This window comes from Lutra lutra, chromosome 7, assembly GCF_902655055.1.
Source record: "Lutra lutra chromosome 7, mLutLut1.2, whole genome shotgun sequence".
Classification (NCBI taxonomy): domain Eukaryota; kingdom Metazoa; phylum Chordata; class Mammalia; order Carnivora; family Mustelidae; genus Lutra; species Lutra lutra.
The window spans coordinates 96,720,148-96,741,677 of NC_062284.1; the positions used below are offsets into that span (position 1 = coordinate 96,720,148).

The 21,530-nt window shown below is 34.2% G+C and overlaps 1 pseudogene; it reads left to right on the top strand.

Annotated features, from left to right (window-relative positions):
• Positions 1–12,894: 12,894 nt before the first annotated feature.
• On the top strand, positions 12,895–14,807 carry LOC125104514 (kinesin-like protein KIF2A; annotated as a pseudogene).
• Positions 14,808–21,530: the final 6,723 nt, after the last annotated feature.

A 21,530-nucleotide genomic window follows, 5' to 3' on the forward strand; every position in this document is an offset into this window, starting at 1 on the left:
ATTTTTGTGCTGTTTTACATTGTGCCTTGTTGCATGGAAGTTTTCTTGAGGTTGATAGGTGACAGTATCAATTTCACCCATTCTGTGATCAACTCATCCTAAAAGCCCAGGGTTAGGTGGCTTGTGCTCTAACTCCTTTTAATGCTGGATTTGTGCCCACCAATTTTATGGCTTTGGCTTCCACTAGCAACAGATCTATTGTTCCTGTCATGAGATGTTTTCTTTATCATCTTTATCATCAGGGTGGCCTGATGGCTTGTAAAACTTGATTCTACTTAGATTTTGTTGTGACATTGGTCGAACATTCTGAATTTCTTGTCTTAATTTATTTCTGCAAGCCCTCCAATGGTTTATGCTGTGGACTTACCTCGAGGGTTTGTAAGTGCCCCCTGATGGCTACCAAACATTGCAGACATTGGGATTCCTTCCTCTTCAGTCTAATGGCTACCACTCACTGTGGACTTCTCCTATAGTTATTCCAGGGCCTTTCCAGGATCCTAGAACTTTTCTGAGAACTTTAAAAAACCCTGGACTCTTTTGGGAACTAGTTTTTTGTTTTTTATTTTTTTTTAAATAAAAAAGGTAGAGATGATATTTTATTGTCACTTATGATCCAATGGCAGTTGGATATATAGTCTTCAACCTTGATCTTTCTGTTTTGTAAGTAAAGAAAAAAATATATATATTTTTAAACAGCCCATAGCTGGTTATGTTTTAGAAAACATGATGAGATTAATTCTTTAATAGTGGCTTCAAGTTTTTCCTTATTGGCTCTAGAAAATTCACCACCTTTTGTTCCTTTTTTAAAAACTGGAAAGTTTGGTATTTGACTTTATACTCTGAAAGCAATATTTGAAGCCAAAAATATGTATTTATATATAATATAACAATATTATATAAATATATGGATTTTTTAAAAATAAGGGTTGTTCGGAACAGAGAGCTGAGCGCAATGGAGTGGAGCTTAAATCTGAGAGTGACTGACCCACAGTTTCTGGTCCTGATGAGAGGAACAGGAAGCTCAAAGTATTCAGTGTGCATCTCATCATGTTTCAGGTAGCTAGCAGTCAGCTTCTGATCCTCCTGCTCATCACCAAAGACTGTTAAAAAAACCATAAAAAAAGACAATTAGGTGCTACAAACAAACTTTATTTAATGCTTCATGAAGTAGTCTTCATTCACAGAACTGCTGGGAATGTAACCGTCTTTACTAAAGAATGTAAATGGGTAAATACAGAAAAGTGATATAATTAACAAATCACCAATTTACAGACATTAATGTGAAAAATTGATTAAGGCAACTGTCCATAAACAGACACTGAGCCATTGTGTGAATAGTTACTGGGAAACAGATATTCATATAGTTGGAAAACATCATCTGAGATGAACAAACTAGTATTCACATTAACCATAAAAACTGACCTGTGTCTTCCAATATAATGCCAAGGAATGTATACATTCCTTGTAATATGGTTTAAATTGTTTGTAAATGATTTAATCTAAGTATGATCGTGAGATCATAAAAAGACAAAGGTAGATTGTAGAGCATTTTATACAAGTGGCCTGGACTCTTCACAAGTATCAATGTTATGAAAGACAAGAGAGTCAAGAGACAAAGATGAAAGATACATGCTACCAAATACAATGTATAATTCTTAGTGGAATCTTGTATTAAAGCAAGACTGGCAGCTGATTTTACAGACTATTAGATAATTTAAATATGGATTACATTTTTTACAATATTACTGGATCCAAATTAAATTCCTTGGTGTGAAAATGGGATTGTGGTTATGTAGGAGGCTATCCTTGATCTTAAAAGCCACTAGATGAAATATTTAGGAGTGAGTACCATCATGTCAGTGATTTACTTTTGAATATTTAGCAAAGGAGAAAGAGAAAGCAAATTCGCCAAATGTTAATAGTTGGTAAATCCTAGTAAGGGGAGTGTCATTAAAATGACTTTTACTATTACTTTTCTGTAGGTTTGATATTTTTCAAAGTAAAAAAAAAAATAGGGCAAACAATCTAAAACAATACAGAATTTCATATGCTTCAAAAAGTTGTATCTTCATGAATCCTATACATTTTGTTACCAAATCTTAGCTTTTACGATTTTAATATAAGCAAAGACCTTATTGGAGTTAAAAAGTTTTAGAAGACATTTAAGAATCTATTTTCATGACAATCATAAAGCAAATTGATTTTCACAAACCCAGAATAACCCCTTTCCCTCACAATAGCCTTTACAAATTACCTTCCCTGTTTCATCTGAATATGAAAAAGGTTACGGCTTCATGCATAATTCCTTTTAGTCTTTAAGCTCAATTTAGGAATATACCCACTGTTTTTTTTTTTTTTTAATGATATGAAACCAATTCATTCAATAATGACTTAATGTTTTCATAGTAGTTTTGGTAATATATAACTGAAAATAGATTTTAGCTGAGAGGGGAGGGAGACAATTCCCTATCTATACTCAGAATAATGTATTTCTTGGAATAACAGAAAATAAGAAATGACAAAGAGGAAATAGCTATAAACTTCGAAACATGACACCTTTGAAAATGGTGTAACAGTGTTAAAAGTACAAGGAAAATTGTAATGTTCAGATGTACAATGAGAAGTCATTACTTATACTTTTTTGAAGACAGGAAGAGGAGTGGAAAGTTTGTGTTATTTTGAAAGAGAAAAATTGTTTGGCGCTATCCTTTCGCTTACAAATTGAGAGCAAATAACACTCCTTTTACTTACAATTGAGAGATTACTCTTTGAAAATCCATGATATGATTCTGAAAAAGTTTTACATATTCATTATTTGGACCATTAAAATGTTGAAAATATCCTCCTTTCTTACAAAAGATGCATATACTTGAAGCCACAACTTTTTCTCCTTCTCTTCAGAATGGCATTATTCTTAAACCTCTTATTTCTTTCAAAAAGGTAAGTAATGCACACAATTTTTAGAAAGTACTCACATCACAGAACTGCAATCAAAGTCAACAATTATGTACTGATTGGCACAAAAGTTTGAGTGTTAAACTGATTCTCTCGTTGGAATCTTTTGATCACAGCAGCACTTTGCTATATCAGGCTTTCAAATTAAATGGTCATAAGTATTATCCTTATTGTCTCGCAAAATTCATGTTAATCTATTGAAACTAAATATATGCTCATTTGGCACCTGCTGGAGCAGTGCTTTTAAAACTGTGGGTCACAGTCTGATGGCATCAACTTAATACCTTGAGACCAACATTTATAAATTATAAAGCAGGATAAGATAGGAAGGATAGAACAGACCATAATACTTCTACATGCATCATAAGTAGTAGGCATAAATATCATCAGTAAATGACTGTATGTATTTATGTGTATAGTGTTGCAATATAAAATGTGTTACTCTACGTTTCAATTTAGAAAGTTGAGAGCAGTAACTTGAATTTTCATAGGGTAAAATAGAGACTGCTACTTCCAGGGACTGTAAAATATAATAGCGACTTTTAATGAAAAAAAAAATTTCCAAGCACAGCGAGATTTATGTAATAAGTCTTAATAAAATAAAAATTGTGTTTTTAGATTTAGGAAGATGTCTTGTTAGCACTTGATGACTAGAGGTGGGAGGATGGAGAAGAAGATTTGGTTGTGGTCACTGGATAATGATGCTTTTTACAAGAGAGGGAACTATAAGAAGGGCAGATATAGGAATAAAGTTTAGCCAAAAGGATGGAATGGGAATAAAGAGATTTAAAATAAAAAAAAAATTGTGTTTTTATAGAAATTTTATTAATATTTTCTCATATTATGTGAAAAATACACACTTATCACAAAACTAGAAGAATTAGAAAATCTGATTAGGAGTCAAATCGAGCACTCCTATTCATAAGGTGTTTGTATTTTACTGTGGGCTCTGTATGTTATTTAAATATTTTTCTGGGTGCCTGGGTGGCTCAGTGGGTTAAGCCGCTGCCTTTGGCTTAGGTCATGATCTCGGGGTCCTGGGATCGAGTCCCGCATCGGGCTCTCTGCTCAGCAGGAAACCTGCTTCCCTCTCTCTCTCTCTGCCTGCCTCTCTGTCTACTTGTGATCTCTCTCTGTCAAATAAATAAATAAAATCTTTTAAAAATAAATAAATAAATAAATAAATAAATAAATAAATATTTTTCTATTAGGTAGTTAATACTTCTCTTATTGATTGTAAAAATTTAGATATTTATCTATCCTATATTTTGCAAATATTTTCCCAATTTGTCTACAGTGTTTGAGGTTGTTTAGTCAGATGGTTTCAAAGTATATGTAGTGAAATTTATTATTTCAGTTGCTTCTGGATTTTTCTCTTTAGGGCCTTTTCTGTGTTCAAATTGTATATTTTACTTTCCCATCTCACCTATTAATACTTATAATTACTATTCAATACCTATGTTCTGTCTTTCTTAACCTGTCAGTATCATACTAGTATAAACCCTATTAAATCATGGTATATTTATAGGATATTTTAAAAACACATAAGGCTAACCTTTTAATATACTACTATTTCAAATATATCTCTGGTTAGTTCTGGTTATTTTTTTATTTTCGAATAACTAAAAAACAATGTTTTGGGGAGTTTAGCTTAAAAAGTAGATAAAATTAAAGCTGTACAGTTCGATGAATGATTAGTCTAAAAAGATTCCAGTAATAGCTCAGTAAAGCTTAAATAAAAATAATCAAACCAAGATCAAGGTATAAGGCATACCTTATTATTATCAGCCCACATGGGAAACAAATATTCTAATACCTATAACAGTTTAATTTTGACTGCACATGAACATTATAAAAATGGAATAATACGGTGTGAATTGGTCCTCTTCTGTTTAATCGGATGTCTGTGCAATCTATATAAGCTGTTGTATCTTGCATGATTTTGCCTATTTTCATTGCTTTGTGGTATTGCATTAAGTGACTATACCAAGTGTGGAATAGCCAATGGATGGTTTCAGTGTATGAATTTCATGTATAATATTGTTATGGACATTTTTACATATTTTATATTTTTTATTCATAGTTTCTCCTTGTGTTAATTCTGATAATTTGTGTTATTCAAGAATGTGTCCTTTTTCATTTAAGTATTCAAATATATTGGCATTTAGGTAGTATTTTAATTTGCAAACCCCAGTGTTCATTGCTTGGACCTGTTCTAGTCTTCCTCTTCACTCCTCCTGTGGTTGTAACACCCAAGTTCCTTCTTTAGCCTGGGAATCTTCTTTGCGTTCCAACCTCAGCTATCCATCTGCTTCTTCTAAATCCCTACTTGGACATACAAGAATCTCAGACTTAACAGCTCTGAATATAACCTCTATTATCCCCCCCCATCTTTTTTTTTTTTTTTTTAACCTTTCTGAGACTGTCTTCGCAAATAGCAACTTCCTTGCAGTTGTTTGGACTAAAACCTTGAACTCATTTTTCTTCCCCCCCTCATATCTCTTAGCAATCTCTTGGCAATTTCTAATGGCTATTTTCAGAGAGTAACCACTACATCTTCCTCTCTTGCAGCCACTCTGGCCCAAGTCAAAGTCCATTTTGGCTGTGATTATTGCGATAGCCCCTTGGCTGTTCTTCATCCTCCTCCTCCTCTTTCTTGCATTCTTTGTCTTCTTCAACTTCTCCTGTTCTCTCGCTCCTCTTCCCTTCTTCCTCTACCTTTTCCTCCTTTTTTATTCCTCCACCTCTTTGCATTTAAGCAGCTAGATTAATCAACAAAATGCAGATCATGTATTCCAGCCTTCTATCCAAAACCGTTCAAAAGCTTCTTATCTTAATCATCTTAAAAGCAAAAGCCTTAAAGTGGTCCACATTACAATGATTTCTGAACTTCCTTTACTAGCTGCCCTCATCTCTTCTAATGGTTCTTTCTTACTCTTCCTCAAAATATAGGACATGTGCCTGCCTCAGAATCTTTTCACTTGATTTTCCTTTGCTCCAAATACTTTTTTATCCACAGAAATAAAATATTTCTTGGTGAATTTCCCTATTGGATTTAAATCATAATCCCACAGCAAGCACTCCATATTTCCTTCTGATTTATTTTTCTCATTATCTCATCATATTATTTCTCATATTCTGTTTTTCTCATTATCAATATGATTCTATGAATTCTATCAATATGATAGAAAATATATTTTCTCATTATATTATGTATTTCTCAGTATATAAAATATTATATATATTTTTCCTCATGTAGTTATATATAACTACATGTATTATATATATATTATGTTTAACATACTATATACTATGCAGTATATTATATATTATGTGTGTATATATCTATTCATTTATTTTTTACTTATTTACTTATTTATGTTTTTGTTTAGCTGCATCACAAGAATGTAAGTGTCTTAATAAAAAGGATTTCAGTTGAATTTTCAGGACCTAGGGTGGCATGTAATTAATACATAGTAGACAATAAATATGTGGTTAAGTGAACATTTTGGATTATGGATCAAGTACTTTTTTAGAATGGTCTGTGGTATAGGACATTTATACTAAATTCTCCATACTTTGAAATCTAGAAATGTCCTTGTTTTACCTTAATGAAAGAGCATTTCTGTGTAGACAAAAAAAAAAAAAATTGGGATTTGCTCTCAGTACTTTGAAGATTTTATTCTACTCTCTTCTAGATTCCTTTTTATTTTTAGAAACCTTTTGTGAGTCTCATTTTTGTTTATTTTAAAGGATCTGTCTTTTCTCTCCAGGTACTTTTAAGATCCTCTCATTTTATTGGAAATTTTATAACTCCATGTCAATGTGTTCAAGTACCAATTTTATTTTTTAATACACTATCCTTCCCAATTTCTACTTATCCATGTTTTTATTACCTAAAAAATGCACAGCTATGACCACTTTAAGTTTTTCTTCTGCTCATTCTATAATTTCTGTTCCTTCTATGTATTTTGATTAAATATACATTAAAAGTTTTAGTTCAATACTCAATATGTATTAAAATGACCCTAGTATTTTACACCTCCGTGTGTCAATATATTGCATTCTATGGTAGCATACAGTTTATAAATTTTCTGATTTTTTTCAACAACTTTACTTTTATTATTGAATGTTTATTGATTATTTAAAAAAATACACCTGTGTTAAATTTTCTTTTGATTTCTCATTTTTCTGATTCCAAATTTATTTCTTTGAAAATTTGATATTTCATATTTTATATTGTTTTGATACTTTTTTATATGTGGAATTCTTGTGAGTTTATGATTTCATCCGATTTCCATCTTTTGAGTTTCATTTGTGGTTATTTGTTTCATTACAATTTTGAGGATCTTTGCATATGATCTCATATTTAGTTTATCTTGATTTTGGAGAAAATGGTGGGAAATAAATCCAATGACTTCAGTATCTTCTATCTGGTAAAATTTCTAGGGGTCTAGCAGTGTGAATCATGTTGAAATATTTCTGTTAAGTGAAGAATAAAGTATTGTATCTGGCTACTCCTATAAACAAAACAATGCACAATGTCTGGGGGATCTCTTTGGATATTGGGAGGAACATGTTCATCATTTAGGTGTGTTATTCTGGCCTATTTACTGAGCAACCTGAAGAGTTGCTAGATTCCAGTGGGGGCTCAGAACCCAGAAGGTCCACCCTGCCTTACAAGTTGCTCTGCCACTTGGTCCCTGTAATCCAATAGATTCAATGGTGCTTGAAGTGTCAGTGGCAGAAACGGAGGCTATTTATAGCTTTCGGGAGGCCCTCATAAGTTAATTGCATCAAAGTCCCTTAGGATTTTAGAGTGAAGTCCTACTTATCCTCTGGATAACTTTTCTCCTTTTGAGAAACAGTTCTTGACCTGCTACTGGCTCTTAGTAGGGACAGCATGCTTAAACTTAGGCCACCACATTACCATGTGATCTGAGCTGTCCATCATGTACTGGGTCTTATTTCACCTACATAAAGCTGGGCATTCACAACAGTGCTCCATCATCAAACAGAAGCCGTATGTAACATAATGTGGCCTGAGTAGGTCTTGAAGGCACAAGTAAGGTACATGAAGAAGTGGTCTAAATGCCGATGAACTCCACTTCTACTGCACTGCATTCTCTCTCTCAGCCTACACCCGTAGCCTCCTGGGGATTTGCCCTTGATCAAATGACAGAGGAAGAGAAGACTTACGTGTGTGTGCCCCATATGAATGTTCACCACAAGGTGACCTCAGCAGGGGAGGATTTTAATGGTCAAGGAAATAGGATGGCCCATCCTATATATACCAGTCATCATCTCTCTCCAGTCACCTCTGTTATTGACAGATGGTCTCAAAAACAAAGTGGTCATGGTGGCAGGGTTGGAGATTATGAGTGACTTCAGCAGCACAGATGTCTACTCACCAAGGCCAACCCAGCTGTGGCCACCGCTGAGTGCCCAATCTGCCACCAACAAAGACCAATACTGAGTCTTCTACATGGCATCATTTAGCTAGCTAAATGGTAGATCAGCTAGCTACTTGGTGGTACATTGATTTATCAGACACTTCTATCATGAGAAAGGTGGCATTTTGTTCTTAATGGAATAGACACTTATTCTGGATATGGATTTGGCTTCCCTGCATGATTTGTTTCTCCCAAAACTGCCATCCATGGACTTACAGAAGGACCTATTCACTGTCATGGTCTCTCATACAGAATAGTTCTTGATTAAAGAACTCACTTCATAGCAAAAGAAGTGAGGCAATGAGCTCATTATTGTGGAATTTGCTGGTCATACCATGTTCTCCAACATCTATAGCTGGTCGAATGGTAGAATGGCTTTCGAGGACCCATTTATAGTCCTAGTTAGCTGTCAGTTTCTTGCAGGGCTTGGGTAAGATTTCCCAGAAGGCTGCATGCTCTGAATAAGCATCCAATATATGGTGGTGTTTCTCCCATAGCTACAACTTACAGGTCTAGGAATCAAGGGGTGGAAATGGGAAGTGGTACCATTCACTGTTTTCTCTAGTGATCTACTAGAAAAATATTTTGCTTCCTATTCCCAGAATAAGGCTTTACTGGCCTTCGAGGACTTAGGAATAAAGGGGTGAAGGGTTTCACCAGAAGACACAATAGTGATTCCCTTCAGCTAGAAATTAAGATTTGATATCTGGTCACTTTCAACTACTGCCTCAGATTACACAGGAAAAGAAGGGAATTACTATGCTGGCTCAGATGATTGTTCCTGACTACAAAGAGGGAATTGGACTACTACTCCAAGTGAATATAAGAAAAAAATGTCTAGACTACAGGAGATTCCCAGGGGAATCTCTTAGTATTTCCATGCCCTGTGATTAAGGTCAATGGAAAACTGCAATAACCCAATCCAGACAGGACCAATAATGGCCCTGAATCTCTAGGAAAGAAGGTATGGGTCACCTTACCAGTTAAAGAATCACACTCAGCTGAAATGCTTGCTGAAGGTAAAGAGAATAGTGTAACCATATGACAAGTTATGGAAATAAAGATTACTTTTTATGAATATTTCATCATTTTGCTATGAATGTGTATATCCTATATCTTTGTTTTCTTCACTCTCTCATTCCCTATCAGGTAACATAAGATGTATTGACTTTATATCATAGTATTAAGTATTGTTAATTTTATAATACCTTTTATGGTTTATCAAGGAGAAGAGTAGCCATTCAAGTACTTTGCTTCTTGTGAATTAGTATTTTTGGTTGTGTGCAGGATAATATGATGTTACTATCATGTTAGGAATGGACTTGTGATGGTTAATTTTATTTGTCAACTTACTGAAGCATGGGGTGCCCAGATGTTTGATCCAACATTATTATGAGTTTGTCTGTGAGGATGTTTCTTGATGAAACTAAAATTTGAATCAGTAGACTAAGAATGGATTGACTAGAACAAAAAGGCTAAATTTACCATGAGTAATAGGGAACTCTTTCTGCCTAACTGCTATGAACTGGGGTTTTGGACTTGAACTGAAATATTGGCTTTTTCTGCCTTTGGACTTAACAGAAATATCAGCCCTTTCTGGTTGAGAAAGGGAGTGCAAGCCTCCTCTCACTCAGACTGGAACCACACTATAGGGTTTCTGGGTTGTCAGCTTACCGACTGCAGGTCTTGGGATTTTTAGCCTCCATAATTGTATGAGTCAATTCCTTAAAATAAATATTTCTCTCCATCTTTCTCACTATGTAGAGACATCCTGCTCGTTCTGTGTCTCTGGAGAACTCTAATAATTTCAATTACATGTATTTGGGTCATATGATATTGTTCTATGGATTGATGACCTGTATAGGCACAAATATATTTTATACATTATATATATTTGTATCTTATATATGTAAACATATTCACCATATATACATTTATATTATCCATATTACACAATTTCTGTTTACCTATCCTCAACTTCAGGGACCCTTTTCCTCAGTCATTAGTATTGTTTTCTCATCCAGTGAGGGTTTTGTTGTTATTGTTGTTGTTTTTATTTTTAAAATTTTATTTATTTATTTGAGAGAGAGCAAGAGTGAGAGAGAGAGAGAGAGAGAGAGAGAAAGCATGAGAAGGGGGAGGGCCAGAGGGAGAAGCAGACTTCCCACTGAGCAGGGAGTCTGATGAACTAAAGGCTAGATCCTAGGACCCTGGGATCACAACTGGAGCCAAAAGCAAATGCTTAACTGACTGAGGCACCCAGGCACCCCCATCATCCAATGCATTTTATGTCAATATGTTTTGTTCTGTTTTATAATTTCCTGTGGCTTGATTTTTATAGTCTCTATTTCTTCATTCAGAGTTTGTCTTTTCATTAATTGTGACCATATAACCCTATTGCCCTTTACTTGAAGACCCTTCACAGGTAATGTGTTTGGATATAAAATAACATGATCTGATTAGATCAAAAATGAAATCGATCTTATTTCATTGTTCACGATGTCTAGGTCTACACCTGAAAGAATTTTTTTCAACATCTATTCTTTTGAACATTTCTAAATTTTATTACCACTTTTTACATTTCCTTAAGATTTGATATATATATTGTGAGAAGAAGAGTTTTAGACCAGGGAAGAAGTCTTTAATAATGTCCAGAGAAAAGCAGTCAAAGATTGAGGTGTTAGTACAAGTCATAATACATTGTCCAAACAACTTTGAGCTTAACTTAAAAGGAGCTTTGGTTTTTACATTACTAATATAAACCATTTAATTGTAAAATCCCTTTGTTTATTAAAAATTCACATTTTTGGCACCAGTTGGGCAAGAAAGAGACCTATACTATACATACTATAGTTCTATAAGGACTAATGTACTTTTGAGCCATATTATTCATTTTGCTTCATTTGTGTTGTTATCTAGGCTCTAATATTTGACTTATGATTATCATCATAGTTGTAATGAATGAGTACAGAAAATAACCAGTATAATACAATAACAGTTAAAAATAACTTTATTAATGATAAATATTGAATGAGTACCAAATGTATCCATTATTTTGTTTATTTTACATCATTACTTTTAGCCATCTTAAAGTATACTCTGAAGGTATAATAATATCAATTATCAACTTCTCAAGTCAAACAAAATAAAATACAGTCACGAAAATTGTTTTTAAGGATTTTACTTATTTATTTGAGAGAGAGAGAGAGAGAAAGCATGAACAGAGGTGGGAGAAGAGGGAGAAGTAGACTCCTCACTGAGCAGGGAACCTGATGTGGGTCTTGATCCCAGGACCCTGAGTCATGACCAGAGCCAAAGGCATATGCTTCACCAATTGAGCCACTCAGAAACCTCATAGTCACAGAAATTAAGTAACCTGCCCAAATCAAGTTGCTAGTAAGTGGTGAAATCTTGTTCAGACTAAGTAGTTTATACCGGATTTTATTCCCAGTATGTTTATTTTCCTGTTTCTTTGTTTCTTCTCTTGGTGGGGCAAGGATGAATGAAGGGCAAGAATATCAAAAATAGAGCCTAAAATTTAACAATTTACTTTGTAAGAAATTGAAATATTGTTTCTAAATGTTACATTTTAAATCGCTAATCTCAAATCAACAAAATGCCCGAATGCATATAATTAATAATAATATTTTTAATATTAATGCAATCATCTTGAATTGGGGGAATGTATACTTTCATACTTTTTGATTTCCTATCTTTACAGCATATACAGATTTGTGATGGGCAGCTTGAGGATTGAATATAAAACTAGGAAATTTTAGGATTTAGTGAATTTTGAAGACTGAGAATGTAATCTTTCAACTCAACAGTTTCACTTATTGTTTTATGATAAGATTTATGATATTGACTCTTTTTACACTGGATTAAATTCAAATTTTTTAACTTGATAATTTACCAAGATAAAAAATGAAGATTTTATTTTATTAAAAAGAACCTTATCTTCTGGGGAAGAATTTGCCCACATGTCCTCTGGTTGTATTTGTGGGTATTGCTTGGGATAATTTTCTCTCTATGGCCACTTATGTATCTCATTAACTTTATGAGAAGATTTCTAAATTTACTTATGTAAAACAATAAATTTCTGTCCCTAGGGTTGGCTCTCAGGAATTGAGCTTGGTCCCTCCCACTCTCCTAGTGCCCAGCCCTGGCATCACTCCATGCCCTGAGGGCCTTACTCACTGTCACACTGTCACAACTTCCCCACCCCCACCCGACATATACACCCTAGATGAGGTAAACAGTTATGGCCAACTTTAGCAACATGTAGTTCAGGATATATGTGGAAATCTAACCATCTAGCGGAGCAATGATTCCTTTTGGGAAAAATATTTAATGTCACTTGGCTTAGAGTGTAGACTGACACCCAGCCAGGCTTGGAAGTGAATTTTACTGTAAAGGACAAAACACATGGAGAGAGAGAGGAAATGAGAACAAATTCAAGGCCCCTGATTAGCGAACCCAAATATATCAAGCAATGGTAACATTTTTAAATGAAAATAGTGAAAGTATTACTGTCGAATGGATAGAAAATGGAGATACAAAGGACAAAGATATTGATCCAGAGAGCTTCTTTTCACTCAGCTATGACTGTCCCTGATGAAGAAATTGAATCCAGTCCAGAAACACCTGTACATCTAGCATCCTCAGCCAAAGTAAACAAAACTGTAAAGAATTGTCAGACTGTGCCTTCTGTTTAGAATGACCTTCCTCCAATAGATAACAAACTGGTTGGCTCTGCATGTGACCTAGTCAGCTTCCTGAATAGTCTTCCTCTGCACAACAGAATGCACATAGAAATTCTGTGTGAAAAAGTAGAAAAATTATGAAAAACAAAAGCCAAAAAAAAATCACAACAACAAGAAAAAAAGACAACAGAAAAAACTTAAGAGCCCAGGATTTTGATGCTACAAACACAAATTACAAAATTCTGTGTATGATCAGAGACTTTAAAGGGATTGTAGACCATTGACCATAGCAGATCCTATTGGTGAACATAGGATGTGAGTTTGTGTAAAAAAATGACCTTTCAGCAGAGAAGAAACTTGGGGTAATCATAATCCCTAATAAAATTATTGATGGCACATTTTTAGTTTTGTCTCAAGAAGATACTTAAAAGCCAAACATTAGGTTTTGATTCTGCCTTTGATGACTCAGCTCCTAATGAAATAGCTTACAGAATTATGGTTAGACCACTAGTGGAAACTATATTTGAAAGGAGAATGGCCACGTACTTTGCTGGAAGTGGAAAAACTCAAACAGTGGGACATCTCAAGAAAGAACCAGGATAGTACAAAGGAAAAAAAAAAAAAAAAGATTGTTCAAAGGAATTCATGAATTAGCAGCTGGAGATGTTTTTTTAATGCCAAAGAAGCCAAACTGTAAGAAATTTGAACTTCAAGTATATGCAACTTTTATTTATTTATTTATTTATTTTTGGGGGGGAATTTACAGTGGAATGTGTTTCACTAGCTGAACAGGACAGCAAAATTGAGAGTGCTTGAAGATTGAAAACAACATTCAAGTGGTGGGATTACAGAAACAGGAGGTCAAATGTGTTGAAGATGTACGGAAACTTTATTGATACTGGCAACACTTGTAGAACATGTGGTCAAACATCTACCAATGCATGTTCATCTTGGTGCCAAGCAGTGTTTCAGATTATTCCTAGAAGGAAAGGAAAACTATATATTAAATTGTCTCTCATCAATTTTCCTGGAAATGAAAGAGACTGTTACTTCCAGTGCTGACAGGCAAACAAGGTTTGAAGGTGCTGAAATTAATAAAAAGCCTTTTAGTTCTGAAGGAGTGCATTAGAATCTTAGGTAGAAACAAACCTCCTATTCCTTCCAAGTAAACTTACTTAGGTCTTAAGAGGTTCATTCATAGGTGAAGACTCTGATGCCTCCATGATAGCTACAAACTCTCCAGGGATGGCATCCTATGTAAATACTCCTGATACGATAAAATATGCAAATAGTGTGAAAGAATTTGTGGATCCAACTGCTGCTGGGATGTTCATCCAATAATGCACCATCCACCAAATCAGACTGAGGAGTTAGAGGCAGAGTAGGGTATAGGCATTCCCTTCAGAGGGATGATGTGAAACTTCCTTGTGAACAAAGTGAAGAGGGTTCTCCACAATTGCTTATTTTCCCTGAAGCTATCTCACAAATGGTAGAAATGGAAGAACAAAGCGTAGAAGATCACAGAAGGACAGTGTTCTAGGAGTCTGTTCAATGGTTAGAAGATGAAAAGACTCTCCTAGAGATGACTGAAAAAGTAAATTATAATGTAGAGTCATACACTACTCAACTTGGAACTAGAGCAAAAAAAAAAAAAATAGACATTTTAACCCAGGTACCCCATGATGAAGCCTACTGACCCTAAATTTCTGAAGCACAGCCAACATAAATAACATTTCTTATTTGGCATTGTGAAATTATTATTATATGTACATTGTTACTATATTTGAGACATTTTTGTTTGTGACTAGGTAATTTTGCATGATGTGCCATATCATTGAATAGGACTAAAGTCTGTGATGGTGAACATAGATACTGAATTATTCCATCTGATAAGTAAAGAAATCTGGAAGTATGTTTTTTAAGCCATATAATACATGCTTTTAATTTTCTTAACAAAAACTAAGAACTAAAATATAAACTAATTGGTGTGTAATTAAAAAATAAATTTAAAAAAATTTTTAAAAATTTCCTAAAAATACATGTACCTAAATCATGCTCATTTAACATTGAACTAATTTGATCTGTTCAGTTCACAGGAAAAAAAAATACCATTACAAAGATGATATAAAAGTTTCTTTTAGGGGATGTAGTCAGATGAAGTATCTTCTTTTTTTTTTTAAGATTTTATTTATTTATTTGACAGAGAGAGATCACAAGTAGGCAGAGAGGCAGGCAGAGAGAGAGGGGGAAGCAGGCTCCCTGCTGAGCAGAGAACCCAATGAGGGGCTTGATCCTGAGATCATGACCTGAGCCGAAGGCAGAAGCTTAACCTGCTGAGCCACCCGGGTGCCCCCAGATAAACAATCTTATTGAAAATAGATAAATTATGATAAAAACTATCAAATTATCCTATACATTTATTTTTACTTCTTCTATAAGGTCTAATATGCAGTGGTAATTTCGTGATTAATTCTCTGAATTGCAGTTTTTGAAAAAAATCGTATCTGATTCCCTATTATGTATATGACAAAGAATTGATGATGGAAGGGATGGGTTGAAGAGTTTAAAATAAAATGATTTTTATCTTTATAGGAAGAGAAGATGCCCCATAATCATGTATCAACATGACATTTCTTCAAAATTCAAAAGTTTATTACTTCGATATTTTATTCACATAGAAATTAAGCCACTTTACTATTCTAAAAAATAATAGGTACAAATTGTTGATAATTTATGTGAAAGAATGAAATAAAAAATGTCAGATTTGAGTGAAGATAAAATAGTTTTTAATGGATTAGCTTAAAATTAAACACTAAGAAAATACATTCAGTATATTTTATTATATTACAAAGTATCTTTACAATATTGTATCTTTTCATTATGTTAGCTTAACACTCATAATCCTCATTTTATTAAACTTAATAAGAAAAATGAAAGCAACTAGGAAATAATAGTTGTGAATTAAATATAATTAAAATAAAATAAAAGCTAATTCATGAGGAGATTAGGTAAAGGAAACAAATACTATATTAATAACAGTGTGTCATATTATTTATCACCAAACCTGAGCCCAGCCCAGCCACTTATCTATCACTTGACTACACATGGAAAACTAAACTGAGCTCTACACAATCAAAACATTTATCTGCAGATTCATGAAATCCGTACAAGTGGAATATTTTCTCTAAATTTATCAATTTTTCTGTTCCAAAAAAGATTTGGATATTATGAGTAATATTGATCTGACAATATTGGTAATGCTGCTATATTTAATAAGCATTTTCATGGCAATCATCTTCATTAAGGAAAGTATAAATATATAGATTAGATTATACATGAGGAATGATTAAAAAATGAGAGAAAACTATTACTTTTCATGCTCTTGTGTTTAGCTCTGAAAATAGAAAATAAGTTGAACATAGCAAAGAACACACGCAATAATTCTCTTCATGGATAAAAGAGGCTTTATGGAAAAATACAGAAATTCTAGCAGGGGAGGAATTTGTTGTAAACTCCACATCATGAAGCCTTTTCTCATTCTGAAACACTATGTTAGTAAAGAGAAAAATGTGATATATTTAAAAGAACATCTGGATAGTTAACCTGATTGGCAAAATAATTTTAATTGTCTTCAAAGAAAATGTTTTTGTGTATTGTGCATGTGTGTGTGCACATGCAAATTAGAGAAACCAACTGAAAATAAAAACAATGATCTGGTTATAAAGCAGTCCTTTCGGCTGAGAGAAAATGTGCCTTCAGGGACCAATTTCCTAATTAGGAACTTTTATTAGGCTTCTATCTCATGCTTTTGTTTGTTTGTTGAATTTCAGGAGATCTGTCAGTTAAAGAAAATGTCAGTTATTTATTATAAAGTTATTTAGCAACTAAGACTGAGATAGTGAAAGCAATGTATATTAGGGCATCTTAATAGTTATTTGTGAGAAGATAGCATTCAATGAGCCTAGAGAGAATAAATCCTTTTTATTTCCAGATCCTCCAGTGATGTCTTGCATGTAATTTAAGATCTCCATATCTCCAGGTACTTCTAAAATCTCTTCTTTTAGCTGCTGGTGTAAGGAATAAAATGCCTTATAAACATTTTCCTGTATTCTTCTAAAAGACTACAATATAGGAAGCATTGGAAAGTATTTGTCCTGTTGATTAAAATACATTCATAATGATAAAGTAATTAAGCACATTAAATTAATGATGTAAAACAGATAAATGTGGTCTTGTGCCCCAAGAGGAAGCCTCTCACTGTATTTATTACTTGTGCTGCAACTATTCAAGTACAATCAACCTGAGTCTTCTAAATTCTTGCTCCAAGAACAGTTTTTAAAGGTTAACTAGGTAGTGGTTTCTCTGAAATTTGCAATTTAAAGGCATGATGACCATGTTTATACACACAAAAATAAGGGCTTCCTTCAGCCTCAGAGACTATCCCTAGTTGATATAAATATGTTGTCGCATCCTTCAAAATTAACACAAAATAAGCAATTTTGTAACTTGGGAATGTAGCAGGAGCTGAACCAAATCAACGGAGGGTGTAGTGATCTCAGTAACCGTGTGGCCCCTGCATCAAGGATAAAACTTGAAAATTATCATAAAATGATTCTTTCCTTTATACTTTATAGACATGGTCCAAAAGTTGTTAATGCTATTCCCTGTTTTCATCTACCATCTCACCTTTCTAGGCTATTGGTATAACTTGTTTGGTAATAAATAGATATTTTCCTATTAAGCAAAACAATTTGGACTCGTTGCTATTAGTCAACATAGAAACCTGGAATTCAAACTTATTTGTTTCTGTATTTCTCTAAAGTGTACACCTGAAACTAATATTAAACTGTCTGTTGGCTAACTGGAATTGAACTGAAAGCTTTACAAAAATGAGCCCAAGACTCCAAAAGCTCTGCAGTTTAAATACGTTGCCTCAGTAAAAATGTGATCATCGTGATGGGCCACTGGAAAGCAAGGGATCATTCCAATAGCTTTCTATCTCTATCCATTCTAGGATTTTCTCAGCGGCTGCTGTTGCCCTAAACCAGATCCCTTTGTTCTTTAAGACCATTAAGATTGGGGAGTTTGGATTGGAATAGGAGGCATGCCATGCAGTGCACCCTGAGGACTGTTGTGTGAATAAATGTTACCGTTGCATCACCCACCCTGCCCTCTTCGCCCTGGAAATGAGGCTGTTTACACAGGAGTAGTCTTTTTCTGGGTGATATTTCTCTCAAAGGCATTCAGGCCAACACTAAGCAAAATGTGAGGTAGACGAAACATCCTCTCTGACTCCTAATCACCACCTTGGATATCTTTCCTGCTCTTCCTGCAGCTTTTGCTTTAATTTCAGAGGCCTGTCCTGCTGCTTGGGCTCAGCTGTACTGAGATAATACAATAATAAACTTATTACTCTAGATACTGCATTTTCTCCTTCTCAGAACCACACAGGACAATGCTTCCTGAAAAGGAGTAATGTTCTAGTTGAGAGCTGATTAATGCGACTGAAAGATAATTGGGTCGGCAGGCCACACACACACACACACCACCCTTAACTGCTGACACATATTCTGATGGCTCCCAATGCTGACCTTGTAAAATCCCATGGTTTCATTTATTTTTTTTCTGAATATTGAAGCATAACTTTGGAAGTTATGTAACAAGGAGAATTTTTAAGTCTTGCACATCAACAGTTAAAAAAAATGACACACCTCAAGTGAAGGGCTATGTTTTTCTTGTATTCTTGTCAAAAATACACTTTGACAAAATTTTTAAAGAATCATACAATGAAAAAACTACCCATTAATGTTGCAGAAGTATATGACTAGTTTTATTAGAGTGCCATGTCCTAATTCCTTTTTTTTTTTTTTTTTTTGCTATCAGAAATCTTAGTCACTCAGGAAAAATGAAACCTGAATTAATATACATTTGAAAAAGCCATATTTTGGCTGTATAACTTAGATATACTATTTCCTGATCATGTATCTTTCTCAGACTAGAGGTATTGGTATCCTGGAGGCATTCCCTTATGCTACTGGGAAAAGCTGACCAAATCTGCAGTTAACAAGAGTGGATAGCATCCAATTCTCCACTGTTATTATTTTAAACACCCACCCTTTTTATTAGCATGGTGTATTAATGTTCAGACTTAAAATTTAGGTGTAGGCCATGTCAAGTTCATAAAAAAAATCAGTTTATGGAAATAAAGATTCATTTTTTTTTTTAATTTTATTTATTTATTTGAGAGAGCACTCATGAGCATGAGTAGAAGGGGAGGGAGAGAGAGAGACTCTGAAGCAGATTCCAAGTGGAGCATGGATCCCAGCACACTGAGATCATGACCTGAGATGAAATCAAGTCAGTCACTTAACTGACTTGAGCCACCCAGGTGCCCCAGATTTATTCTTGTTAACATTATTTTCTTTTCTCTTTTTCTTTTTAGTCTTCTTCATTTCCCTGATGTCAGGATATTAGTGTGCCGATACCTACTGAAGTGAACTGGAGATCAGTCAGAAATAATTACCAATGAATTCCCATTTTTTAGTTTTATTAAACCATTTGCAGATCAAAACATAACCTCAGCATATATACTGGGCAAAAGTGAGTCAATTTTAATAAGTTTAAATTTTGATATTAAAAAGAAGAAGATCGGGGCGCCTGGGTGGCTCAGTGGGTTAAGCCTCTGCCTTCAGCTCAGGTCATGATCTCAGGAGCCTGGGATCGAGCCCCGCATCGGGCTCTCTGCTCGGCGGGGAGCCTGCTTCCCCTTCTCTCTCTGCCTGCCTCTCTGCCTACTTGTGATCTCTCTCTCTGTCAAATAAATGAATTAAAAAAATAAAAATAAAAAATAAATAAAAAGAGGAAGATTGGGGCACCTGGGTGACTCAGCCAGTTAAGCGTCTTACTTTGGCTCACGTCATGATCCCAGAGTCCTGCGATCGAGCCCCGCATCAGGCTACCTGCTCAGCAGGAAGCCTGATTCTCCTTCTCCCACTTGCCCTGTTTGTATTCCCTCTCTTGCTGTGTCTCTCTGTCAAATAAATAAATAAAATATTTTTTTAAAAGGGGGGGAGTTTTACATGAAGCAGTTTTCATTAGCACCAAATTTTGAATGGTGACTTCAGGTGAGATTTGTTGTTGTATTTTTTATTGTTGCCAAGTACAAAGAGAATCTTTATATACATAAGTACTTATAAATAGAAGTTTTTAACTACATTATATCTGGGGAATATTCTTCTAATTAATGTCTAAGGAGACGTATAGCAATACTGGAAAGTCTTGTAAAACAGCTTTGATGAGAGCAGCAAACTTCATTGTTGCTGTGCCATGCATGGAATTTCTCCTGCCGGTACTATAGACTGGCACCACACAGTGTAATAATACCCAAAAGACAAATGGGGCTATTGGTACATGAATCCAGCTAGTCTGAGCTGAAATATGCTGTTAGTGCTAAATACATGATTTTATAACAGCATAAAAATGTAAACTCTCTTACTATTAATTTTTGGAATGATTACATTTATAAAGCATTTTAGATAATTTTGGTTACTATATATATATATTATTTTATTCATTTTTTAATTTTTTAATGGAACTGTTAGAAAAATTTTAACACCTGGGCAAATATTCTCAGCCAAGGTAAACCACCGTGGCAAATACTCTTTTAATTTTTTTAATTAAAGTTATTCAAGTATAATTAGTGTTTAATAAACACTATAAAAATAAATAAATAAATATAATAACTATAAATAAATTAAAAATAAATATAATAATTAAGTAGTGTTACATAACTTCAGATGTATGATATAATGATTCAGTAATTCTATTCATTACTCCATGCTCACATCATGATAAGTGTAGTCTTAATCTCCTTCCCCTGTTTCACCCATTAACCTACCCACCTCTCCTCTGGCAACCAGTTTTCTAAGAGTCTTATTTGTCTCTTTTTTCTTTATTCATTTTTTCTTAAATTCTATATATAAGTAAGATTTTATGGTATTTGTCTTCCTCTGACTTACTTCACTTAGCATTATAGCCTGTAGATCTATCAGTGTTGTTGCAAATGGCAAGATCTCATTCTTTTATACAGCTTGATAATATATATAGTATATATTCCAGAGGTGTATATACATACACACACCACCTCTTCTTTATCCGTTATTTATGGATGGGCACTTGGGTTGCTTCCCTATCTTGCCTATTGTAAATAATGCTGCAGTAAACATAGAGGAACATATATCTTTTTGAATCAGTGTTTTCAATTTCTTTGGATAAATATCCAGTAGTGGAATTACTGGATCATATGTTAATTCTATTTGTTTTTGAGGAAACTTCATACTCTTTTCCACAGGAGCACTAGTTTGCATTCCTAGCAACAGTTCATGAGTTTTCCTTTTTCTCCACATCTTTGCCATGGCTT